The sequence below is a fragment of the Pyxicephalus adspersus genome, chromosome 1, assembly GCF_032062135.1.
Source record: "Pyxicephalus adspersus chromosome 1, UCB_Pads_2.0, whole genome shotgun sequence".
Lineage (NCBI taxonomy): Eukaryota > Metazoa > Chordata > Amphibia > Anura > Pyxicephalidae > Pyxicephalus > Pyxicephalus adspersus.
Window position 1 is genome coordinate 17,548,106 of NC_092858.1, and position 7,728 is coordinate 17,555,833.

Below are 7,728 nucleotides of genomic sequence, written 5' to 3' on the forward strand. Positions count from 1 at the left end.
TAATAATATTGCTATTAGTTGGCAAATGTTTTCAATCCTGGACCAGATCCAATCCAGCAAACCCAGGCTCTTCCATGATAATCTATATTCTTCAGTCTCAGAGAGCTTTAATAAATCATATCCATTGCCTCTGATGGGGGGATTATTTAACTTCAAGTTTCTGGAAAAAACTGCCTAAAATTTTGCAAATCAATATGTTTTTCATCAACAATACTCATGTTTTTTTCTCTTATTTTTCTCAGGATGATTGTGTAACGTTCCTCCCTTTGGCTGAATTCGACTACACTATCTCAATACATTTAGCCGAAAATTAGTTTCCATTTTATGCCAACTATAGATACCATCCTTCATTTCTTTCAGATGTTGCTGTAGAACTTTCTGTACCAGTGGTTTACGAAAAGGTGAAGTTTTCTGCACCTAAAAGAAGAACAAAACGTTTTATGAGAAGAATAAACAAGGTGACCTGGAGCTCCCACCATGGAAAAAATTCTAGTTATCTACGGGAAATTTAAATTTGGATTTCATCTTTACTAAATTTGGATCCTGATTTATAGGCCCTTTCTCTGTTAAAAGAAAAATAAATTGAGTAGCATATGGATTTGTACTGCTTGAGACCTGTAGAATTCCCCCTGTATTCCACATGTTAATAATGAAACTTGCAGTTCCTGATACATTTTTGGCACAGCTTACTTTGGTGGAAACGGACATCTTAACACAAAGGTGTAGGCTCCATGGCATGCATATCCACATGCATGTGAATGTTAGCCACACCGTCGCTAAACAGGCCAAGGCTTAGCATCTCCCAGATTTTGGGAGAGTGGTCTTCAGCTTTTTTTCCACCTGACCAGATCTGTAACCTTGGAAGCATCAGGCCAGATCGGTTTAAACTCCCCAAGACTGGAGAAGAGAGAATACCATGGGAGAACCTGGGTGATCCAGCAAACCTATAATGGATTAAAAATCATTATTAGTTGGCAAATGTTTTCAATCCTGGACCAGATCCATTCCAGAGTTACTGGTTCACTCATGATAATCTATCTTCTCCAATATTGGAGAGCTTTAATAAATTAGTCCCATTGTGTGCTCAAGGCTTACATTCTTGATGTTCCACTGGATTATCCTTCAGTTTTTTGCTTGGCCCACAGATCTCGTGGTACTGCTCACCTGAAATGCACCCGGGTAATGTTTTGTACCATTTTTTTCACACTATTATTATCTGCTGTCTCTGCACTTTATTGATTACTTGCTTCCTACCTGGCTTGTTCCTGGAAGGTGTCCGTGGCTGCTGACCTACCTGCTAAATGCAAGCCCTTTGAAGGATTCCCACTTTGGGAAAAATTTAAAAAGGATCTCAGGTACTGTTTGAGCTTACAGATATTTCTTTCCAGCTGAAAGGGTCTATTGTCAAGGATGTGAGATAACACACGGTATAGTAAAGTATTGCAAAACTTAGCTCACAATCCTGCAGTCCTTCAGCCAGCTCCAGAACTGATAAATGGCCCCTTTGAAGCCGCTCTTCTTGCCTCTTTCCTGGACATCATGGCATGCAATGAATGATCAGTGGTCGCGGCTGCTCCTGTTTTATAGCAACGAGGCCGCAGTTCCCATTCACATTTCAGCATTGTAGATATAAGGTCTGGCTGATAGGGTTAAGGTATTGCTTTTCTAGAAGCACAGAATATAACTGGGTATAAAAGCTTTAAACATCCGATTGCCTCATGGAATCAGGAAGGATTTTTCCCCTGTTGAGGCAAACTGTACCAGGGTATTTTTTTTTTTTTGCCTTCCTCTGGACCAACTATTTCCTTAGTGGTTGAACTTGATGGACTTTGATGTCTTTTTTCAACCTGACGTACTATGTAACTATGTATTATTCTATTTTTTAAGAGTTATTATTTAATGCTACAGATTATGGAAGCTGCCATTGCTGAACTGACGCTAAAGAATGCTTTTTGCCTGGATGTAAAACTGATCTTTTGGTTTTAGCAGTTTAATTTTCATGTCATACATGTGATACAAGCATGCAGATAACTATGTGACAATTAGCCGACTCTCAGAGCTGCATCCTCATTCTGGATCAGTGTTTTAGAAGATATTAATGACAAGGATCAGAACACCAACCAGGCCACCTGTTTTTTCTTTTAGAACTATATCATATTCGGAAGTTTACATAATTTCTCAGTGAGAGGTCCACTTTATAGCGTGTCACATAAAAATGTCATGCAGCTGTTTTTGCCCTAAATGTAGTAATAATAATACAATATTTGCCCAGGTATGATGAGCGTTATGTAAATATCACTCACCTCTAAATAATTACAACAGATAACTTGGTACAAAATAATCTACAATCCACATTTTGCAACTTCAGAATTTTTATATATATAAAAATGTTTGTTTAGTTACATCAGGTGCCAATAAACTTTTATATGATATGGCACGGTGATAAGCATTGTCACTGAATGCAGATCATGGATTCCTTCGTGTATAAGCTGAGAAAAAGACACAATTCTGAGAAGTACAATTCTGCAGAGCTGAGCATGAGGAACGCCATTTCCCTAGCAGTAACAAATTTGTTCCCCCAGCTTTCACCCTAGTGTAAGGGTTCTAAGCATAAAAACACAACCTAACCTATTTCAGAATTTACTTGCCATTTTTCAATCAAATGGACATACAAAATCCGACATGGAACAGACACAAGGTATTCTTACAGATTACTACACATTACTACATGCCACATCCCAAAAAATGTTCCCTTCACATAATGAGGCAAGGAGACAGGTACACAAGCGGTACTAGATACTTGTCTCCCCACTTCATTATGTGAAGGGAGCTACAATTTCATGGCTTTAGATAAAGGTGATTTTTTATATTTATTTATGCTTTTTTTGATTAAATATATTATATTCTTCTATTTGTGTAAATTATGAAATTTCTCACCATGAATGTAACTTTTAATTATAGAAAATTCTTCCTGAAGAAGTGGACTAGATCCACGAAACGTGTTGAGGATATTACATGGATATATGTCTGCTTGTTTTTGTAACATTGTGATTTTATTACACATACAAAAGTTGTTTTAAAAAATAATTTGTATTGTGGAATACCTTAATTGAAGTGTAAATGCAAGCCAATTTGTATAGAAATACATCATTGTCATTATTATCAAGTAGAGAAAATTTCTTGAACTTCCGATGGGTCTGTGAAATTTCGGCGAACCGATTTTGCGAAAACCATCAGAAGACCACAGCCACTAGATGTTAATCACCTCTAGTGCCCCGGGATCGCAGTGGTATCTCAGGGCTGCATTTGTTCATGGAGCCCTGGGAATCCTGTGTGCGATCTCCGGCACTAGAGGTTAAATGGGAACAAGTCTCCCCATTCAAAACCTCTAGTGCTCTCTGATTGGCTGAGGAAAGCTGTCCTCAGCCAATCAGAGAGCTCTAGAGGTTTTGAATGAGGAGACTTGTCCCCATTTAACCTCTAGTGCCGGGAATCGCACATTGAGCTGATCAATAAATGCAGCTGTGGCTGCATTCACTGATCAGCACAATTTTTGAATTTTTTTTTTTTGTTTAGCGAATTTACACCGGCCGTTCTCGCTTACAATTTCGGTAAGCAAGAACGCCGAATATGCAGCGGGATCGAGTTTTAAAATCTCGCACGCTCATCCCTATTATCAAGTCCCCTATTGTTTTAGTTAGAGGAACAAATGAACATACAAACCAGAGACTGAACTTTTAGCAGTTGTCTCCTGGGAGGTCTTTTGAAAAAACAGGAAGAAAGGGTAATAAAAATTTATAAATTAATATCTTTATGTCTAACTATATGACTACGATTATGTTTTATCTTAGTCATAAGACCCAGTAAATGGCATAGGTGTAAATGGGCTCCTAAAGCTCACATCCCCGGCACTGCCCCCACACATCCCCGGCACTGGTTTCAAAGCAGAAATCAGTGCAACACAAAAATCCCCACTTTGATGTCAGTGCAGCAATAAAATCCCCCAGTATTGATTTCAATGCAGCAATAATAATCTCCTCTTTAGTGTCAGTGTAGCAGTAGCAACAATAACCCCTACATTGGTGTTATTACAGCAAGTTATGCTTCCCATTGCTACTTTAGCACCTCCCCTGCTCATTCTTCCAGGTCTAGTGACGCTGCTCCTCAGCTACTAGTCAACCACTGACAATACAACTCCTGTACTCCAACTACACAGAAGTCGCATTGTCCCCAGCCCCTGACTCTATTCTTGGTATATTAAGAATAAGCCGACATGTACGCTACATGGCACACCATACAAAGCAAAAAAAAACTGCTGAAGGGGGTAAAAGTTTATTGGCAAAGTGGATTGGTATGCTAAAAAACTTGATACTGCATGGAAAGATCAGCAACAGATTACATACTGGTTATCAGCAGGTTCTATTTTTATTCCATAGACAGTGAAATTGGTTTAAACCTGACCCAGACATCAAAAAGCTAAAATAACAAATATGCCTTGCATGGGCCTTTGCAGAATACATCACTTGTTCTGGGGAAATCTTTATCAATGCCATTTATACTGATTACCCTTCTAACAAGAGCTTTATCGACATCTAGTGGTTAGAAAATAAACTGCGGGGTCTGGGCATCTTTTATAATACACACATAGGGCCTGATTTATTTATTAAAGTTCCCCAAGGCTGGAGAGAATACACTTCATAAGTTAAGCTGGGTGATCCAGCAAACCTTGAATGGATCTGGTCCAGAATTGAAAACATTCACTAACAAATAGCTAATGACTTTTAGGAAATCCATACCATACCAGGTTTTCTGTATCACCCAGCTTCACTGATGAAAGTGTATTCTCTACAGCCATGGAGAGCTTTAGTAAATCAGGACCAAAGAATTATGGAAACTGACAATGAACAACACTGACATTCAGAAAGCTGCTGCAAAAAAAATGTTGTATGTACAACACATAAAGTATAACACTCTAAAGTATATAACTGCTGTTTGAATTTGCCCCAGTGATCTGTAAAGACCGTTTAAAGCGAAACTAAACTCAACTTTTTTACTTTACATAAAATGGTAGACAACCATTATATATAAAGTAAAAATGTAATTTTTTTAAGTGCAAACCTAAAAAAATGGGTGCTGTACAGCCCTTTAAGTCCTAATGGCAACAGGAGTTTGTGTTTATCTATTGATTGAAAAAATCTCAAACAAGTATTCTATCAATTCATGATCTTTTCATCTGCTTGTGGGGTTTTGCTAAAATTTGCTACACAAAATAAATATATTTTTTTTAATAAAATTACCTGTAGAGAAAACTTTCTAATGCCCAATTGTGGTTACACAAAACTTAGAAGAAAGTGGAAGAACTCTGCTGTATCTTTTTATTGGTATCTTGAGAAATCATAGTCTACATGATGTCTGCTTTCATAAAATTACAGTCCTCAATCTTCAAACAGACCTCTCTTTCACATACCAATTTCTAACAAAAATTTCCAGTCCTGAGAGCAGTAGAAGAAAACTGCAGTATTGGTGCCCCAACACCCAATGTACTTATATGATAGCAGCAGACCCCGGACTAACAGTAAAACAGACACTGCAGCTGCCAAATGCTTCTGCTTTGTATGGGGTCTGGATGGGGGCACATACTATGTGATACAGGTGTCCAATAGATGCCCACAAGGCTGTCTGCAGATAATTTTGAGAGTTCCCAGCTCCTCCCAGGGCCATTCATTGGTGGACTAGAACATTATTTTTATTAATATTAAACAGGATTTATTTAGCGCCAACATATAACGCAGCGCTGTACATTAAATAGTGAAGCCTGTATTGAAACTAAACTTTTAATCAAACCTAGGTGTGGTTCAAGTCTAGAATTTAAATCTATAATTTCATAGTTAACCCAAGTTCAAACAGCAGCACTAGACACAATGATGACTACCCTCTAGGATTCCTATTCAGTGGAGTCAGGGCAGAGTCAGAAATAGAGCCTGCAAACACTCCTATAACACTATAAACTTCCTGGGCATAGGTATTGCAACATGCATTCAAGCTATTTATATTCCCTGCTCCTCCCTTGGCCACTCATTGGTGCAGTAGTATTTTGGGGAAGCTCATGTTAAACCTGAAATTTGATTTTTTTTGAATGTTTGAATGTTCAGCATTTCATTGTCTAAAAGAAGCCAACCTAACTAGCAAAGCCAAGCAGAGTAAGTGGAAGGGGGTTGGGAAAACTCAAGGTTGAGAGGTCAGCCAACAGCAGCAGGCAAAAGACGGTCAGAAGACGGAAGAACATTAGAGAACAGGAACTTCATTAAATTGCACCCAGAGATTTACAGTTCTACAAACTAAATATTATCATGGGCAAGGCGTCCAGGGTCTTTGTAAATACAGGTAGTCCCCATGTTTTTTTTTTTTTGCTTTGTTTGTGATTAACCCAATGTGAGGACTTTATATCTGACATCTGTTCTAATTGCATTTATTAAAATAATGTACCTGTTCCGACTTACATACAAGTTCAACTTAAGAACAAACCTACAGTCCCTATTCGTATGTAACCCAGGGACCACCTGTACTTATTTAGCTTTTGGCCAATTAACAGCCAGGAGGCAGGTCTAGGCAGTGCACTGTTTATCCACGTTTATATTGTCTTTTGCTTCTTAACATCAGGCTATTTATTGTGCATATCTATAGATTTACCACCTGGTTTAACTCTATCAAAGGCTTGAAAATGCCGGCACAAACACACACAGACACATACAACTGATTTTCCTGGCATTAAAAGAAGTCCATGTAAACCAGGCCTAACCCACAAAAGGTTTGCATTGGAGTTATGCGATAAGCTCAGGAACAAATAGTACCTAGAAGAAGATTGACTCATTAGGAAACTCCCATCATCGTTATTATTGGAGAACTTTTCTTGTATTTGTTCAGCATTTCCTGCACTAAGAAAAATGGTCTACATTCCTGATGTTTTTTTTTGTATTGTAAGGTCATGAATGTCATTTATTTCTCAGAATAAAATGTGTATCAGACTGATTGTTCCTTTTTATTAAAAGACATTGTTGTATGGGACACAGGTTTTTCTGGTGATATATGAGATAACTTTCAAATATTGTTAATAGTTAATACAAACTTTATGTTATGATTTCTATCAGGCGGGAAATATCTTACATAAAGCGTAACTCTTTGTGACAAAGCAGTTCTTATAAAATGAAACAACAAAATAATGTTTTTTGTATCTATAAGCAATGCTTTTTCTTAAGGGTGCATAGAATAGTCTTGAGATGAGTGTAATCATTGTGTCATCTTCTAATATTCTTCTTTTAGGTTCAGTATTCCTTCTCTTCAGTCATTAGATGGCCACTGGTGATGTATTTCTTGGTTCATGCACATGCGTAGAGTTACATCATACTTATTCTTGCCATCATATTTATACTAGGAAAAAGGCAAGCGGTACATAGAGTTCAGTAAATACATTACACACTAAAGAATAATAATCCTGACTCCAAGGAACTCTAAATAGTTTATTCTCGGAGAGTCTAAACCAGGGGTCGGCAAACGTTTTACACAACTAGGCCATTTCAGGAGGTCAAGAAGGCACACTAGGCCAGAAGAAACAAGCTGTCCAAGGAAAGTTTTTTTCCCAACCGTGACTCCAAGCAAGCCGCCTCAGTCTTCCACTCATCCGCGTTGTAGTCTTAGTACGTTTGCACATGCTTGGCATCAAAATGCCCC